Source organism: Dromiciops gliroides, chromosome 3 (genome assembly GCF_019393635.1).
Source record: "Dromiciops gliroides isolate mDroGli1 chromosome 3, mDroGli1.pri, whole genome shotgun sequence".
NCBI lineage: Eukaryota > Metazoa > Chordata > Mammalia > Microbiotheria > Microbiotheriidae > Dromiciops > Dromiciops gliroides.
This window is the reverse complement of record NC_057863.1, coordinates 214,082,459-214,102,226: the sequence shown is the minus strand read 5'-3', so window position 1 is coordinate 214,102,226 and position 19,768 is coordinate 214,082,459.

Genomic DNA, 19,768 nt, shown 5'->3' with positions numbered 1-19,768 from the left:
GGGGGACGGCTAGGTGGTGCAGTGGATAAAGCACCGGCCCTGGATTCAGGAGTACCTGAGTTCAAATCCGGCCTCAGACACTTGACATTTACTAGCTGTGTGACCCTGGGCAAGTCACTTAACCCCCATTGCCCCGCAAAAAAATTAATAAAATAAAAAATAAAAAAATTAATATTAATATAGTCCCCCCTTATGGAGGGTAATTGGGAAGACAATTGCTGCGATATTAATTTTTAAAAATAATTTTTATCTTTGTTTCATCACCTTTTGCATCATCTGCCTAATTATCCTCATGCCATTATGAGAAATTTAAAAATCTAATATAATTGGTAACAGATGTCAAGGCCAAATTCAACACTGTTATTTATCATGACATCTGAGATAATTATGGGGGTTACCATAAAAGAACAGAGAAATGATGGGATATGAGCATGTCCACACTTGAGCAATATATACTGTCCATGCAGTATGCCAGGCTTAAAATAGGTGAATGGAATACATGTCCATGCCACCGAACATATTGGAGGAAACTGAGTCAGACTTAATCAGATACATGTGCTGTCCCTTCGTGGTCACCATATGTTAAGTGCTAAAATTCTAGCTAGTCTGTCTAAAATATCCAATGAGTGGTCGCCAACAAATTATAAGCTTTAGCAAGAGTTAGACTTTTAAGCATTTATTAAGGAGAATAAGAATTTGGTAAAGAGAGAGAAAGGCCTAGATTCCTATCTATTAAAGGGACAGCACATTTCTAGCTCCACTCTCCACCAGAGTCCCAAGGAAAGAGCGTGAGACCAAGCGCCAGTCTCTTCCTTCCTCCTCCCACTAGCCCGCGTCACTTCCTGACGCCAAAGAAAAGACTCCTGGTCTTGCCCTCAAAGACCTTCGCTTCATGGGCGGAACTCTTCTACAGTAAGTCTCCAGCAGGTGGCGTCATTCCAATCGTTACAAATATATGCCCATTGTTTAAAGGAATACTGAGAGTCATAGCCTATGTCTAGGCTTCTGTAGTTAATACTAAACATGCTAGGGGCAGCTAGGTGGTGCAGTAGATGGAGCACTACCCCTGGAGTCAGGAGGACCCGAGTTCAAATCTGGGCTCAGACACTTGACATTACCCAGCTATGTGACCCTGGGCAAGTCACTTAACCCCAATTGCTTCAAATAAAAATTTTTTTTAAAAAATACTGAACATGTTTTTTTATTATATTAAATATTACCTAATCTATTCTCTGCATACAATTTTGGATGATTATATATATACATCCTATCCCAAGTCTTTTTGTTGTTTGTTATTAGACACTTTAAAGCAAAATCATTTGTGTACTATTGAATTTAGGAAGAAACATCAAACTTTCCAAATTAACCAGATGAAGGAACAAATTTCTTGGCTAGTAGATTAGGAGAATTGGCTTATGTGCTTACACATTTATTCTCTTTAAGAGAAATTGAAAACTGGTACCTTATTTGCTTTTGTCTTCAGTCTCCAAAGAAGTGATACATTCATACACAAATATGAAAAGACATTAAAAAAAAAAAACTTTTAATAAGCAAAGGAATGACCTAGTCTGTTAAAACTATGGAAAACTATGGTTTTTTGTGCCAAATTATATTTGAAAGGCATAGAATAGAACAGAGAAGAGAATATTTAATGAGGCAAAAAAGACAAGAAACACTTGGGAATTAAGGAAAATCATCTGTAAAAGAGAATATTGTGGGGATTTTCTGGCAATGTTACAAAGTAAGAACCACCAAGGAAATAATAGAAGTTCCATTATGTGGGTCTTTTAGATTCTTTGTGTGTGTGTATGTGTGGGTCTGTGTCTCTATGTGTGTGTGTGTATAAGAGAGAGAGAGAGAGAGAGAGAGAGAGAGAGAGAGAGAGAGAGAGAGAGAGAGAGAGAGGCAGGCAGAGAGCTTAGATAAAATATTACCTTACCATTTCTGGAATTGAAGACTTTGAATAATGGTCTCTTATATGTGTTTAGCAATTTACAATTTATAAACTATCAATATATGCACCATATCATCTGATGCTCACAGCAATCCTTTTAGGATTATAGAATGAGTAATATTATTCCAATTTTTAATGTGGTTGACAATCCCAGAAGAAGTGAAGCATATCCAGCTTACTTATCAAAAATATGGAGGAGGGGGCAGCTAGGTGGCACAGTGGATAAAGCACTGGCCCTGGATTCAGGAGGACCTGAGTTCAAGTTTGGCTTCAGACACTTGACATTCACTAGCTGTGTGACCCTGGGCAAGTCACTTAACCCTCATTACCCCGCCCCCCCCCCCAATATGGAGGAGACAAAGGGGAACGGAATTCTGAAAAATCACTATTTCTACGCTGAACCACCATATATCCAGCAGTTTATAATTTATTTCCATAACAGTATGATTGCTTCCTTTTCAGTAAAGCACTGACTCACTGAGAGGAATGTCTTCCATTACATTGCTGTTGGCCTCAAACTTTATGCAGTTAGTTGCCTTGACAATAATGACTAACAAAATATAAACCATGAACTCTTTCAATCCTGTTCATTGCATTTCTCTTAACCTAATTCCCAATTGTGGAAGGTGCAAACCCTTCTCCCTCCCTCTGCTCCTCTCTTTTTCTTTCATCTCCCCCCCTTCTCCCCTCTCTCCCTCTCTTTTTCTGTATGCTTCTCTCCTACTTTTTTCACCCTTTTCCTCTCCTCCATTAGCTGACTTCAATATTAGAAAACATGGAGGAAATCTGCTTTTTGTTTAAGAGAAATTTGGACACTGGCTTTATAACTAAGAGCAGCTTACCAACTCTCCTTAAATTCTTTAAACTTTGCTAAATATCTCGGCATTCCCATACATAGAAAATAAATTTGAGCCTGATAAGGCAAATAAGGCATTTCCAAAGAAAGAAGGAAAGAAAGAAGATAAGGAAAAAAAGGAAGGAGGGAAGAAAGAGAAAGAAAGAAAAAAGACTTTCTGCTCTCAAGGAGCTTGTGTCCTCCTTAGAGAACTAGCAGAGTTAGTGAGCCAACTAACACTTACTAAAGGTGTAGTATGTAAGGTATAATTGATTGCACTCTCCTAGGGCCAGGAAGGAAGGTTTATAGGGGAAAGTCCCCAGGGATTTGTGTTGTCTCTCTCTACCATTAACAACTCAAGCCTAGAATGGTTCTCTGTTATTTCCCCTTCCTTTTATTGTTAGGGAAAATTGATTAGTCTTTTAACCTTTTTACCACTTAATATTGAGTAGGTTTAACAAAGGAATAGTCAAATGTAACCCTTTTCCTAAAGCCCATTGGTATGGGATTCTCTCCTTATTGGTGGAGATAAATGCCCTACTCTGTAGAGGGCTGAGCAGAGTTAGAAGTGAGAAAGCTACAGGCATCACCAATCTTCCTTCAGGATTCACTAGGGCCAGTTCCCTTTTGGACTTTACAAAGTCTTCAAGTCTTATTTGAGGGTTGAGTCACTTTTAGTGCTCCTGGCTTCCAACTTTCAGAGAGAAGGTGGAAGAGGTCCACCTCACTTCAGGTTGCTGGAGGAAAAGATTCTGAGAAGACCTGAGAGGAGCCAGAAGTCAGCTTGCTACACCAGAGACCAGGGAGTTTCCCTTTGAGTGAGATCTAGGACACTTAATTGGTTCTCAATGGGTAAGTGCCTTCACTCTGTATTGTCTGATATATATTCTCCTAGATTCTCTTATTTGTTTTGTTATGATTTGGATGAATGGATTCCTTTGCTATTTGTGTGTTCATTGTGGAGCTAGTATTAGATGGGAAAGGGGTCAAGTCTTGGATATAGAGTTTCAGATCCCTAATCTCCCTAGAAATGACAAAGGGATCAGAAGTTAGAAGGAACCCAATCATGTCCCATAGATTAACAATATTTAAGGGAACAGATAGAGCGGTGGTCTCAGGACTTAAATTCTTGCTTCTGCTCCAGGGAGGAATGAAAGCCTGCTCTGGAGACTTTGGACAAGAAGAGTCCATATTTAACCCTGGAGATAATAAAGGGTCAGCAGAGCTCCCTGAAAAGGGGGGATTGACATTGTCAGAACCATGGCCCAGGTAAGTAGAAATTATTATGAGAGGCTTTGAATGTTTTAAGATGGAATACCATCCAGATAATCTGAGCATGAGAAACTCAAAACTTCCCAAATTAGATATAGCTTTGGCATCAATGGATCTGTGATCTAGAAGTATCTGACTTTTGGGGCAGAGAAATTGGTGGGTGGTGGAGGGACAAAAGGAGAGATATGTATCTGTTAGTTCTCAATCCACCAGAGATATGAGCAACTGGGATACTTAATGATATAAGGATATGGTACAACTTATTTGCCTCTTAAGTGTGCACCTCCTGAGAGAGAAGGTTAGGATTCTGGGCCCTCTCCTGCTCTTCCATGTCTTTTGTTTGATCCTTCTTCATAGGGCCACATTACAATATAAAAATAGAGTATTCAGCTAATCCATAAATGTCATTAAGCCTCCCAAGCACCTTACAGGAAGGACAGTATATACCACCAAGAAAAGCCCAAATGGGGTTAGACATGACTAAAAAAAACCATCTCACTGAACAAAAACACTTCAATCAATATATGCCATGATCACTTTATTCAATTTATATAATAGCCTAATTACTTAATAGTGAAAGCAAAAGCCCCTACTGTAATTTCCAAATCACACCGTGGAAATAACCTAAATTCCCTGAGATGCTGAACAAGAAATTTCCAGCACAACATTACAAATTAACCAAAATATTTTTATTACTATCAAGAAGGTAACAAGCATGGTGGTAGATTGGAAGTCAAAGAGACAAGGATGCAGGGAGTTGGAGCTGGGCAGAAGATCAAGAACAAAAATGTCTGGGAGCTTGGACCCCACCTGCATTGGTTTTGGGTGAGACTGTAGTCCATTGTTTCTAGGCTTCAGGAAGCCAGAGGAGCAAGGTGTGGTTTCTGCTCAAATCTCAAGTCATCTTCAACATGGACTAACTTGGGGGCAGCTAGGTGGAGCAATGGATAAAGCACTGGTTCTGGATTCAGGAGGAGATGAATTCAAATCCAGCCTCAGACATTTGACACTTACTAGCTGTGTGACCCTGGGCAAGTCACTTAACCCTCATTGTCCCACAAAAGAAAACAAACAGAAAACCAAACCAAAACAAAACATGGACTAACTTGGTTCTTTTTTGCTTAGGCTTACACTCAGTGCCCATTGAGTTGGTCCTTTCTATCATGATCGAAAGTGCCACTGAATTTGGAAACTTAAAGGGAACTTGACAAACCAGCTTTTTATTGATATAATTAGTAACCTAGTATATTGTTTAAAAATCTAAATGTGGATTCTAATCTGTTTCCCCAGTTTTGGGGGAAACTGGCTAAAATCACTGATAAATTCACCAAGAGTTTAAACTTTTAAGGATTTATTAAAGCTTGGATCTATTCGGTATAGCCAGAGAGACAGAAACCTTTCCTTTCCTAACAGCCCATGTGAAATTCTGCCACCATGCAGATGTCTCGAATCAAAAGAATAAGATCCCCTCTGCCAGCGTCCACTTTCTACTTCCTGTCTTCCTCCCAGAAATGGGAAGTTCTTCAAGTTGATTGGCTGAGAGTGGTCTCCAGTTGATGTCACAGTCAATAGCCTCTGAGAACACAACTGACCTCAGGGTTGGCTAGTGGCTAAAATCTAATGACCTTTAAGTGGGTACTTAGTAGTTCCTCATTCACGCCAAATTCAAACACTAAGTCAATCAAATCAGACCCCTAGACGTCTACAGAATTCCATTATCTTAACATACTAGGTTGCTTGTGCCAATATACTACTATATTGATATACTTCAAAGTGACTCACAAAATAAAAATCAATCAACAATCATTTATTAAGCTCCTACTATATGTAAGGCATTGGACTAAGCAGAGGCAAAAGACAGTCCTTGCCCTCAAGGAGCTTACAATCTAATGGTGGAGACAACATGCAAACAAGTATATACAAAGTATGATAAAGACAGGACAAAGAGGAAATAATTAACAGAGAAAAGGCAGTAGAATTAAGAGGGGTTAGGGAAGGCTTCCTGTTGAAGCTGAGATTTTAATTGGGAATTAAAGGGAGCTAAGGAAGTCAGACCAGAGGAGGAGGAGTGTTCTAGGCATGGGAGACAGCCAGAGAAAATATCCAGAACTGAGAGTCGAATTGTCTTGTTCACTAAACAGGCAGTCTTTTTGAGGAGTTTAGCTACAAAGGGCAGAAGAGATATAGGATGATAGTTATCAGGGATGGAAGGGACAGGTGAGGTTTTTTTCCAAGATGGTTTGTAGGCTGTAGGAAATGAGCCAACAGACAAGGAGAGAGTGAAAATAAGTGAGAAGGGGCAGCTAGGTGCTACAGTGCATAAAACACTAGTCCTGGATTCAGAAGGACCTGAGTACAAATTTGGCCTCAGACTCTTGACACTTACTAGCTGTGTGACCCTGGGTAAGTCACTTAACCCTCATTGCCCCGTTAAAAAAAAGAAAGAAATAAAAGAAAAAGAAAATAAGTGAGAGAATGGAAATTATAGAAAGGATAATCTGTTGGAAGAGATGGAATCACTTGAACAAGTAGAGGAATTAGTCTTGGTAAGGAAAGCCACTTTATCATGTGAGACAGTGGAGAACAAAGTATCGAAAGGCAACTCAGTGATAAAAGATGAGAAAGAGGGGAGAAGATGAAGTTGAGGACAATTGGCTTCATGTTTTTCTGTAAAACGTGAATCAAGGTTCTCAGCTGAGAGAGTGGGGCAAGAATTATGGGAGGTTTGATGAAGGGATGAAGGAGGGATGAAGAGATCTAGGTCACAAGCATCTGGTTAGTTCTATAAACCCAGGAAGATAAATCACTTAGGAAAGAACTCTCTTGAATAAGAACTAATGGAAAAACTGGAAATTAATCTGGAAGAAATTAAACTTAGAACCTCTGACACCATATTCTACCATAAATCCAAAGTGTAATTATTGGCAGAATTTTACAGATCAGACCATGAAAAATTAGAAGATCATATGTCATTCATAATTAGGAGTAGTGGTTGTATTCTTAAAAAAACAAAGGATAGAAGCAATTACAAAAAATAAAATTAATAATTATAATAAGAATGCTTTTACAATAAGAAGGAAAATGGTTGACTGGGAAAAATATTAATAGCAAATTTCTTGGAAAAGGGCTTGGTATTTAACAAATATAGACAACTAACCGAAACATATAAGACCAAAATTCATTCTCTAATAGAGAGTCAAAGGATATTGTTAAGGCTAAAATTCTTGCTATACTGTCTAAAATATCTAATGAGTGGTTGCCAATAAATTATAAGCTTTAACAAGAGTTAGACTTTTAAGCATTTATTAAGGAGAATAAAAATTTGGTAAAGAGAGAGAGAAAGGCCTAGATTCCTCTATCTATTAAAGGGAGAGAGCATTCCTAGCTCTGCTCTCTGCCAGAGTCCACATGAAAGAGCCCGAGTCAGAGTGCCAGCCTCCTCCTTCTTCCTCCCACAAGCAAACGTCACTTCCTGATGCCAAAGAAAAGATGCATGGTCTTGCCCTCAGAGACCTTCTCCTCATGGTGGAGCTTTCCTACAGTAAGTCTCCAGCAGGTGGCATCATTCCAATCATTACAATATGAACAAAGAATTCTCAAAAGAAAAATTGCAAGCTATTGGCAAGCATATGAAAGGAGGCCCCCAAACCCTAATAATGAGAATCCATATCCAATCTGTTGCCAAATCCTGCTGATTTAGGCTTTGCAACATCTCTCAAATATTCCCCCTTCTCTACTCTGACACTGCCAGCACTCCAGCACAGGGCCATATCCCTTCATGTCTGAACTACTGCATTCACCTGATGATGCATTTGCCTACCTTGGCTCTCTCCCCACTCTAGTCTATCCTTTACTCAGCCACTAGAGTGATTTTCTTAAATCGAAGTTCCAACCATGTTATGCCCCTACTCAATAAACTCCAGTGGCTCAGGTGCTAAATCCTATTTGGCATTCAAAGCCATTCATTTCCTGTCCCTTTATCCTCTACCTTTCTAGGATTCTTATACATTTCTTTCCCAAAAGGTACTCATCAAACCAGTGACATTGGCCTCTTGGTCATACTACAAAAAAGTCCTGACTCCAGGAATTTTTCTCTGGCTGTCCTGCATGCTTGGAATCTCTTCTCTTCTCAACTCTACCTGGCATATAGCTGGCACTATATTCTTATTTCCTCCTGAAGCAGCTTGGTGGTACAGTGGATAGGGTGCTAGGCCTGGAGACAAGAAGACCTCAGTTCATCTCCTGCCTCATATGCTTACTAGGTGTGTGATCTTGCATGTCTCTCTGTGTCTTCTTACCCTGAACTGTAAAATGAGAATAGTAATATAAATACTAGCTTTTATTTTGCTTATGGTATGAGCTTTTATGTGTAAATCATGTATCCATTTTGACCTTATTTTTGTATACAGTGTGAGATGTTGGTCTATACATAGTTTCTGCCATACTGTTTTCCAATTTTCCCTGCAGTTTTTGTCAAATAGTGAGTTTTTGTTCCAAAAGGTTGGATCTTTGGGCTTATCATATACTAGATTACTATAGTCATTTACTGTAGTGCAATTTGTACCTATTCTATTCCACTTATCCACCTCTCTATTTCTTAGCCAGTGCCAGATTGTTTTGATAATTATTGCTTTATATACAGTTTCAGATCTGGTACAACTAGACCACCTTCTTTCACATTTTTTTTTCATTGATCCCTTAGATCCTTGAGCTTTTGTTCTTCCAGATGAGCAAAAGAAAAAATAGAATAGTTTATCTGTCAGATTTATTAACAAGGGAAGAATTTAGGGTCAAAGAAGATATAGGAAGCATTACAAAATCTAAAATATATGATTCTCATTATATATATATGATTCTCATTATATAAAATTTAAAACTTTTACACAAATAAAACCAATGGAACCAAAATTATAAGGAAAATAGAAAACTGGGAAAGAATTTTTGCAACAAGTATCCCTGATAAAGCCCTCATTTCTCAAATATATAGAGAACTGAGTCAACTTTATAAAAATACAAGTCTTTTCCTAATAGATAAATGGTCAAAGGATATGAACAGGCAGTTTTGAGACAAAGAAATCAAAGCTAACTATCTATCTATCTATCTGAAAATAATGCTCCAAATCAATATTCTTTATTTTTGTAGGGCAATGAGGGTTAAGTGACTTGCCCAGGGTCAGCTAGTAAGTGTGAAGTGTCTGAGGCCACATTTGAAGTCAGGTTTTCCTGAATCCAGGGCCAGGGCTTTATCCACTGTACCACCTAGCTGCCCCCTACCAAATCACTATTGAACAGAGAAATGCAAATTAAAACAACTCTGAGGTACCACCTAACACCTATCACCTAATATGACAAAAAAAGAAAATGTCGAATGTTGGAGGAGATGTGGGAAAACTGGGACCCTAATCCACTGTTGTTGGAGTTTTGAACTGATCCAACCATTTTTGAGAGCTGTAGTGAACTCCATGGAGGACTCTGTGTGAAACAGGCCCCATGTGGTAGTTCCCCTCACCCTTTCGAGACAAAGAGAGCAAAAACGGGTCAAAGAGCAGTCACAAGTTAAGCACAGGATGTACTGAGGAGGCAGGACGTGCTGATATGACAGCCTGGTGCACTCTTGACAGATATCCATGTGACCAGGGTCCAAGAGGAACTCCATGAGGTTGCAAGATGGGCCAGTGGGAAATGCTTACATAAACTTTGTGGTTTACGAGTATAAAAGAGCCTTGTGTGAAACAATAAAATGTCTAACTTGCTTAAAGTAAGACGATTGTGCTCCTTTTCTTCTCGTCCTCCTGTCCAGACCCCAACAGAGAGCAATTAGAAACTATGCCCAAAGGGCATGGTCCAGCAATACTACTGCTAGGTTTATATCCCAAAGACATCCCCCCCAAATAGAAAAAGACCTATTTGTATTGTAGAAAAAAATTAACTATTAACTAACTAATCTCGACTGAAAACATATATAATTGGACTTATAAAAAATTATAAGTATATGAAAAATGATAAGTTTAGAAAAATTATAATTGGGTCGTATGTCCCATCACAGTTGCCATTCAAATGTAGAAATATTTTGAACTGACTTGCCTAATTTGAGGGGGACTAATCTGACTGGAGGACTAATCTGGGGACTTTTGACTATTTGGTTTTCTGACTGCTATTAATTTAATATGGACCGTTTAAAAATTTCCCCACACTGCTCCCAAATTGATAAGCAAAAGATTAAGAAACCTCTTAACTAAATAATCAAAGCAGAGTTTATTTATGAGATACAATTTTAAATTAAGAATACAGGGAAGGGAAGCTAGGTGGTGCAGTGGATAGAGCACTGGCCCTGGAATCAGGAGTACCTGGGTTCAAATCTGGCCTCAGACACTTAACATTCACTAGCTGTGTGACCCTGGGCAAGTCACTTAACCCCAATTGCCTCACTAAAACAAATCGAAAATAAATAAATAAATGAATGAATGAATGAATGAATGAATGAATGAATAAATAAATAAATAAGAATACAGCAAAATAAAATGTACAACCTGACTGCATTCAGGCCTTTCCACCTGAAAGCGCTGGTACTTTTTTTAATACAAGAAGGGCTGTTGCTGCCTCTTGCCTTAGGGTATGTTCCACTTTCACTGCTCAGCTATTTTCTTCTAACTCCAAGCCCCTTTCACTTTGTCTATCCCCCTGCTTCTAACTTTCCTCTCTCACTGCCACTGCTGAACCCCTGTGTTTCTCTCTCACCGACCTCTCCTTCTGTTCTCCTAGTGCTCCAGTGTCCTTCTGTTCTCTTAATCTTCACTTTCTCCAACCTGTACCCTGTGCTGACCCTTTCTGTGCTCTAGTCCTTTAGGCTTCTCCTGTGTCCTTCTAAATTCTCTTAATCTTGTCAGCCTCCTCCCTGTTCTTCTAATCCTGTCAGTCCCCTCCCTCTCTCTCTCTCTCTCTCTCTCTCTCTCTCTCTCTCTCTCTCTCTCTCTCTGTTCTTCTAATCTTGTCAGTCCCCCTAGCTGTTTAACTCGCAGGTCTATATATATCTTACTTCTCTTCACTCAAATCTTGGGGTTTTTTGTGCCCCCATACACACCAAGCTAATCTGCCAGCCAGGGCTGCAGCTGGTGGGGGGCGGGGGGGGTGCACACCCAGGGATCCAGGGGCCGTGCCCCTGCTTGCGCACCTGGGACCTTGACACGGGCTACGCCAGAGCCCAGCCTGGACGAGCCCGGGATCTCTGGCGTAGATTCTCTCAGGGTGGAGGGAACTGGGACTCCCTCCCTCAGCTGTCTGACCTGGCGTCTTGTACAGCCCACGGGACTTTTTGGCTCAGCTGAAGCAGAGAGGGAGGGGCACCAGCACTTCCCACACAGAAGAGACCCTGAGGGCCTAAGGCTTTCTAATCTCAGCCCAAAGGTAGGGTCCCCAAATCAAAATAAATTTCTACAGTATGAAAATATTTATACCAGGAATTGGAAATTGAGGGGATGCCCATCAATTGGGGAATGGCTAAACAAGTTGTGGTATATGAATATAATCGAATACTATTGTGCTCTAAGAAACGATGAGCAGGTGAATTTCAGAGAAACCTGGAAGGATTTACAGGAACTGATGCTGAGTGAGATGAGGAAAACATTGTACACAGTATCAACAACATTGTCTGTTGATCAACTGTGATAGACTTGATTCTTCTCAGCAATACAATGGTCCAAGATAATTCCAAAGGATGGATAATGCTCAGCAAATCCAGAAAAAAATAACCGTGCAATCTAGATGCAGATTGAACCATAATATTTCTACTTTATTTTTTGTTTTTCTTTTTTGAGGTTTTTCCCTTTTGCTCTAATTTTTCTCTCACAGGATGACTAATGCAGACATATGTTTAATGTGATTATACATATATAACCTGTATCAGATTGCTTGCTGTCATGAGGAGGTGGTAGGGAGGGGAGAGGGGGAGAAAAATTTGAAACTAGAAATCTTATAAAAACAAATGTTGAAAACTATCTCTACATGTAACTAGAAAATAATAAAATATTTTTATGATTAAAAAATATGATTAAAAAAATAAAAAATAAAAATGCTAAAAAAAAGCCATGGTATATGATTGTGATGGTATATGTGCTATATGAAATGACAAGAAGCATGATTTCAGAAAGGCTTGGAAAGACTTCTATGAACTGATGTATAGTGAAGTGAGGAGAACAAGAAGAAACTTGTACACAGTGACAGCAATATTGTTTGATGAAGAATCATGAATGACTTAACTATTCTCAGCAATATAGGACTAATGATGAATCATACTGTTCTCCTCCAAAGAAAGAACTGATATTGATTAAACACAGACTGAAGCATGCTACTGTTCACTTTCTTTTATACAAGTTTTCTTATACAAAATGACTAATAAGGTAATGTTTTACATAATGGCAAATGTATGTATGTATATATATATATATATATATATATATATATATATATGTATATCTGATTGCTTACCACTTCAGGGAGGGGTGAGAGGGAGGGAAGTAGGGCTAGAATTTGGAGCTTAAAACTTAAAATAAAAATGTTTATTAGAAAAACAAAAGATCATAAGGGTGACAAAGCTCAGGAACAGACCAGGACATACCAGAGCTGGGAGGGACTTTAAAATATAAAATGTTAGAGCAGGATGGAACCTTAGAACATTCAATGCTTGATCTGTAAGAAACCTTAAAATGATTTAGTCCAGATGTGTCCATTGCCTGAACTAGATGAATATATATATAACCAGGAAATATTTAACAAAAATACATTAAAACTTTTTTTTAAAAAAATGATAAGCAGGATGATTTCAGCAGAACCAGGAGAATATTGTATACAATAACAGCAATATTATAACTCTAATGACTGTGAAGGACAGTTACTCTGAGTACAACGATTATCCAAGATAATTCCCAAAGGTCCTATTATGAAAAATGCTATCCACTTCCAGAGAGAGGACTGATGAACTCTGCAGAGTGAAGCATACTTTTTTCAAAACTCTCTTTACTTCTATTGTTTTATTTTGGTCGTGTTTTCTTTAGCAACATGGTTAATATGGAAATGGTGGGTTTTTTAAATTATTTCACATGTATAATTGATATCAGACATGTGGAAGAACACTCAGCCCATTGTAGGAAAGATAATTTGGAACTCAAATTTTATTTAAATGAAGTTAAATTTTTTTACATGTACTTGGAATATATTTAACAAAATAACTCAAAATAAATTTTTTGGGTGGGGCAATGGGGGTTAAGTGACTTCCCCAGGGTCACACAGCTAGTAAGTATCAAGTGTCTGAGGCCACATTTGAAGTGAAGTCCTCCTGAATCCAGGGCCAGGGCTTTATCCACTGCACCACCTAGCTGCCCCCCTCAAAATACATTTTTAAAAGCATCCTAATAGGACATCTTGAATGCTCCTGGGATGCATGTTATGCCCAGCTGAAATTTCATTTTCTTTCTTAATAGGACGTTTTACTATAACTACAGACCTGTATTCATACACAGGGGCCATCTGATTGGAGCCATCTGGTAGGCCTCACCTGTTTAGTGACTATTCTCTGAAAAAAATATTCTGGAGGTGTTCAGGTCCTGACAGACACTCCACAGAGGGTTTACTGTCAGGGTAATTTTTTATTTTATTTTTTCAATGTTTTCTATCAATCCTCAATTGAATATAAAAATTGAGTTATATTCACTGCATTGTGTGAAACATCAAACTATCATCAATACAGGGTCAGACCAGAGCAGACAGTCTGAACAATAAACCATTTTGCATTCTTCATTCCCTACCTTTTAACATCCCCCAAACCTGCTTAACATTATTTAAAACACCATAACTTTACAAGGCTAAAATTTAATGAATAAATAAAATATACTGTGGCAATAATTTTCTATAGACAAAAAAAAATCAGATGCACAATGAAATTGGATGATAAGAAAAGCTGGCTGTAGGCTAATGTATCACTTTACAGACACAGCTTAGAGAAAACGTTGCAGAAAATACCATGAATTCAGGGCAATTTTAAGGGAAAATCTGACATAAGACTTTTCAAGATGGATCATGTCCTTTGAGATCTCCTTTGCCTTGAGAGATGGCACAATCATTGTGTCCTGAGGAGGGATGGACAACTGCATTGCTGTGGGCTGATGGCTAAACCACGTCCTGCCCATGGGATGGTTGAGTTGGGGTATTGGCTCAGAATTGAAATAATTCCCCTCTTTTCCCCACAGTAGGGATATTTGCTTATTTCAGTCACCTGAAAAATAGTCTTGTTTTATCTTTTCTGGAAAATCTTCTGGAGGGAACTTGGATGATAGTTTCTAATGAAAAAGAGACAGTTCTGAGCAGAGGATAGGAAAGGTAGCTGCAGAATTGGGCCCAGTGGGAAGGATATGGAATAACAATGACTCCTCACTTGTCTTTATCAGTCCACTATTTTCTTTTCCAAAAGGCCTTACCCCATCATAAGCAAGACACTTTTATCCCCATTTCACAAGTGAGGAAATAATCTACTGCCTTATAGAACAGTTAAGCATGAAAGTTTTACTGTTGTTTTCCTGACAGCAACTGGGAGGCTGGGAGGCTGGGAGGCTAAAGTATACTAATAGTTGTTTTGTTTTCAAATGTAGAGAACTGAGGCACAGAGAATGGTCAAGAGATCTGCACAAGTGGTACATTGGTTTGTTCACCAAAGGACTCAGACCTGGAAAACTGGGATTCAGAATACTTCATTAATTCACAGATGAGTAAATAGGCCATTATCACCATGCTAAATAGCACAACATAGGGTTTGAGCTAAATGAGATAATTAAAAAAAAAACAACAAAAAAAAACTCCTTACTTTTGGTTTTTTTCTACCAAAAGATTTGCTTGAGAAGCAAATGTTTATTGTTGGGGGCAGCTAGGTGGCACAGTGGATAAAAAACCAGCCTTGGATTCAGGAGGACCTGAGTTCAAATCCAGCTTCAGACACTTGACACTTACTAGCAGTGTGACCTTGGGCAAGTCACTTAACCCCAATTGCCTCACACCCCCCCCCAAAAAAAAGGTTATTTTTAATTAACTGTAATATAAAAACATTTTAAAGAAAAATTCCCTCAGGAGAGAGAGCAAGTTGAGGCTAATTCAGAATTCTAGGAAGGGAAGTGGGGTATAGATACCATATCTGGAATCATTGGAACTGAATGAACATAAGTTCCATGCAGCTTGGTAGTATATATTTGGTTGAGAAATGTTCAAAACCTGTTCTTTAAACTTTATTAAAAAGTTACAAAAAAAAAGTTACATGGTGTTCTCAGGGCACTGGTTTTGGTATATTCAAGAAATTATGCTTTAGTCAAAACTTGGTCTAGTATTTGCAGGGTGTTGTATGTTTTGACCCCAATTATTTGATTGTGCCACATTCTGGGGGTCAAATTTTAAAAGAGAGATATTGCGATTTTCATGATGACTTAACTTGTTAAATTCACTGAAATAACCCTCAACCCAGAGGTACAGGCGTGAGGCAATTGTGGGTTGTGTGAAAAAAATGATTAATAATCAGTATATTGAGGGACTCAAGAGATCTCCCCTTATTTAGTCCTTTCTACCTTCCCCCCCAATTCTCCTTGAGAGCTTCCATCAAGTCTCTTCATCTTGGTCAGGCCCAACCCAAGCTCACAAGGAATCTTGGGTGGAGAAATATTCATTTATCTAGATATCCAAAGGCTTCTTTTTCTGTGAGGGGGCTGGGACAGTCACTGGGGAGGAGGGGAGAGGCATTGAAGAGGACATTCTTTAAATTGATAGTCCAAGGCTGAAGATAATCTCTTACAATAGGGGTCAATTTTTGGCCCCATTGCCCACCCACTGTTTCAAGTGTATATAAGCTCTATGCCCCACCACCATGGGGTCTTTGGTCTGAGAAAGACGGCCAATAGATCTCCTTTTATTAATAATGCACCTGCAAATTAAGAAAATAATTAAATTACCCAGAAATTATATTTCTCATATTTTTAATTATCACAGCTGATGCTTTAGCCCTGGTAGAAGCTCATGCCTCTGACTAGAGCCTGGTGGAAATTTGGCTCATCAGTTGGTCTCTCTTGATGCAATTGTATTCACCCGAGCCTTGTAAACACAATGGTAGTCCATTGTGGAGGAGAATGCTCAACCCACTGTGACAAATCTGAAAATTCTGAAGAAAGCTTCATTTCTCCACTTTTCCATGGTCCACAGTCCAGTGGTGCTAACTGTAGAATTACTGTTGCTCTGACCACAGGATCAGGCTTGGATGGTGGTATAATTGTAGCACTCACACACTCTTTTTTTTTTTTCTATATTCCCACTCTCCCATGGTCCCAAGACAGGTGATGATTGTGGAGATGTTGTTTTGTGTGCTTTCAGGCATAACTAGAGCCATGTGTCCATATACAAAAGGGACCTTAGGCTGGTGGTCCTTTGCTGTAGGATGATCAGTCTGAAGAGTCTTGAAGAATTTTCCAGCTCTTCCTTTATTTATTTCCTTATTTATTTTGAGGGAGAAATATAAAGGAAAGCAGACAGAGTATAAAATTTGCCTAGACAGATTAACTGGGGGGGGGGAGATTTTCTTGGAATCTCCTATTAATGAGCTCCAGCTGATGATCAGGCTCCAGGTCCAAAGTATGGTATGGGTGAGGTGCGCCACTCCTCCCTCTCCTGGTGATAGCTTATCCTGGGCCAATGAAAACCGTCTTTTCTTGGTGTTGTCCAGGATTTTACCATGATTTCTAATGAGAAAACAAACAGTGGGAGTGAAGCCAGGAAAATGCTGCCCCTCTGGACTGTGAATGGAAAAGACAGTTGCAGAATTGGACTGAGATAGAAGGATACTGAATAACAATGATTCCTCACTTCTTTTTACCAATCGACTATTTTCAGAGCTTTATCATCTTTTTTGAAGTTATAAAAGTGCCCCATTATAAGCAAGACATTTATTATTAACCCCATTTCACAAAGGAGAAAATTGGCTATCCTCTTTATGAAAGAGTTAAGCTTGAATGCATTGTAAGTGCTTATGTAACAATAACTATGAATCAAGAAGTTTAAATTATATCATCAGGTGTTGTGTTTGTTTTCAAATGAAGATATTTGAGGTACAGACAATGGTTGAGACTTGTCCAAGTAGAAATTTAGCACCACTAGGACTCAACTGGGGAAACTGGGATTCACTGTGTTTAATTAATTCACAGATAAGGAGACAAGCCCTTACCAGCCTTCTAAGTAGTACAATTTAGGCTTTGAAGCAGGGAATTTTTTATTTATCATAAAAGTATTTTATTATTTTGAGTTACATGTAAAGATAGTTTTCAATATTTGTTTTTATAAGATTTTGAGTTCCAAATTTTTCTCCCTTCCTTCCTTCTGTCCCACCTCCCCTAGACAGCAAGCAATCTGATATAGGTTATGTATGTACAATCACATTAAACATATTTCTGCATTAGTCATGTTGTGATAGAAGAATCAGAACAAAAGGGGTAAACCTCAAAAAATAAAAAACACAACAAAGTAGAAACAATGTGGTTCAATCTGCATTCATATTCCACAGTTCTTTTTTCTGGATGTGGAAAGCATTTTCCATCATGAATCAGGCATTGTCTTGGATCATTGTATTGCTGAGAAGAGTTAAGTCTGTCACAGTTGATCATCACACAATGTTGCTGTTACTGTGTACAATGTTCTCCTGGTTCTGCTCAGCATCAGTTCACTTAAATCTTTCCAGGTTTTTCTGAAATCTGCCTCCTCATTATTTCTTATAGCACAATAGTATTCCATTACATTTATATACCACAACTTGTTCAGTCTTTCCTCAATTGATGGGCATCCCCTCAATTTCCAATTCTTTGCCGCCATAAAGAGAGCTGCTAGAAATATTTTTGTACTTGTGGGTCCTTTTCCCTTTTTTAGGATCTCTTTCGGAAAAAGACCCAAAAGTGGTCATGTATAGAAATGCTGATGATTTAGGTGGATTTATTTTATATCCTGCAACTTTACTAAAGTTGTTAATTGTTTCAAGTAGTTTTTTAATTGATTCTCTAGGATTCTTTAAGTATATAATCATATCATCTGCAAAGAGTGATAGTTTTGTTTCCTCCTTGCCTATTCTAATTCCTTTAATTCCCTTTTCTTCTCTTATTGCTAACGCTAATATTTCTAGTACTATATTAAATAATAGAGGTGATAATGGACATCCCTGTTTCATCCCTGATCTTATTGGGAATGCCAATCAGGTAGGTAGATACTGCTTATCATTTTAAGAAAAGCTCCCTTTATTTCTATTGCTCTCTAGTGTTTTTAATAGCAATGAGTGCTTTTTTTGTCAAATGTTTTCTCTGTATTTATTGAGATAATCATATGATCTGGGTTAGTTTTGTTATTGATGCAGTTGATTTTGTTGATAGTTTTCCTAATGTTGAACCAGTCCTGCATGCCTGGTACAAATACCACCTGGTCATAGTGTATTATCCTGGTAATGAGTTGCTATAATCTCTTTGCTAATATTTTGTTTAAAATTTTTGCATCGATATTCATTAGAGAAAATGGTCTAGAATTTTCTTTCTCTTTTTTGGCTTTGCCTAGTTAGGTATCAACACCATATTTGTGTCATAAAAGGAATTTGATAGAACTGCTTCTTCAACTATTTTACCAAATAATTTATATAGTATTGGAATTAATTGTTCTTTAAATGCTTAGTAGAATTCACTTGTAAACACATCTGGTCCTGGATATTTTTTCTTAGAGAGTTCATTGATAGTTTGTTCAATTTCTTTTTCTAAAATGGGGCTATTCAGATTTTTTTATTGCCTATGCTGTTAATCCCTGCAATTTATATTTTTGTAAATATTCATCCATTTAATTCAGATTGTCAACTTTATTGGCAAACAGTTGGGCAAAATAGCTCCTAATTACTGCTTTAATTTCCACTTCATTGGTGATGAATTCACCCCTTTCATTTTTGGTACTGGTAATTTGGTTTTCTTCTTTATTTTTTTTTAATCAAATTAACCAAAGGTTTATCTATGTTATCAATTTTTTCTTAAAGCCAGCTCTTGGTTTTATTTATTAATTCTGTAGTTTTATTACTTTCAAATTTATTAATCTCTCCTTTGATTTTCAGAATTTCTAATTTAGTATTGAATTAGGGAATTTTAATTTGTTCTTTGTCTACCTTTTTTAGTTGTATGCCCAATTCATTGATCTCCTTCTTTCTCTATTTTATTCATGTAAGCATTTAGAGACATAAAATTTCTCCTAAGAACTGCTTTGGCTGCATCCCATAAGTTCTGGTATGTTGTCTCATTGTCATTCTCTTGGATGAAGTTCTTGTTTCTATGATTTGTTGTTTGACCCACTCATTCTTTAGGATGAGATTATTTAGTTTCCAATTAATTTTCAGTCTATCCTACCATGGCTCTTTATTACTTGTGATTTGTATTGCATCATGATCTGAAAAGGATGCCTTTACTATTTCTGCCTTTCTACATTTGACTGAGGTTTTTGTAGCCTAATACATGGTCAATTTCTGTGTACATGCCTTATGCTGCTAAAAAAAAAAAAAAAGGTATATTCCTTTCTATCCCCATTCAGTTTTCTTGAGACGTCTATCATATCTAACTTTTCTAAAAATCCTATTCTTCTCTTTAATTTCTTTATTATTTATTTTGTAGTTAGCTTTA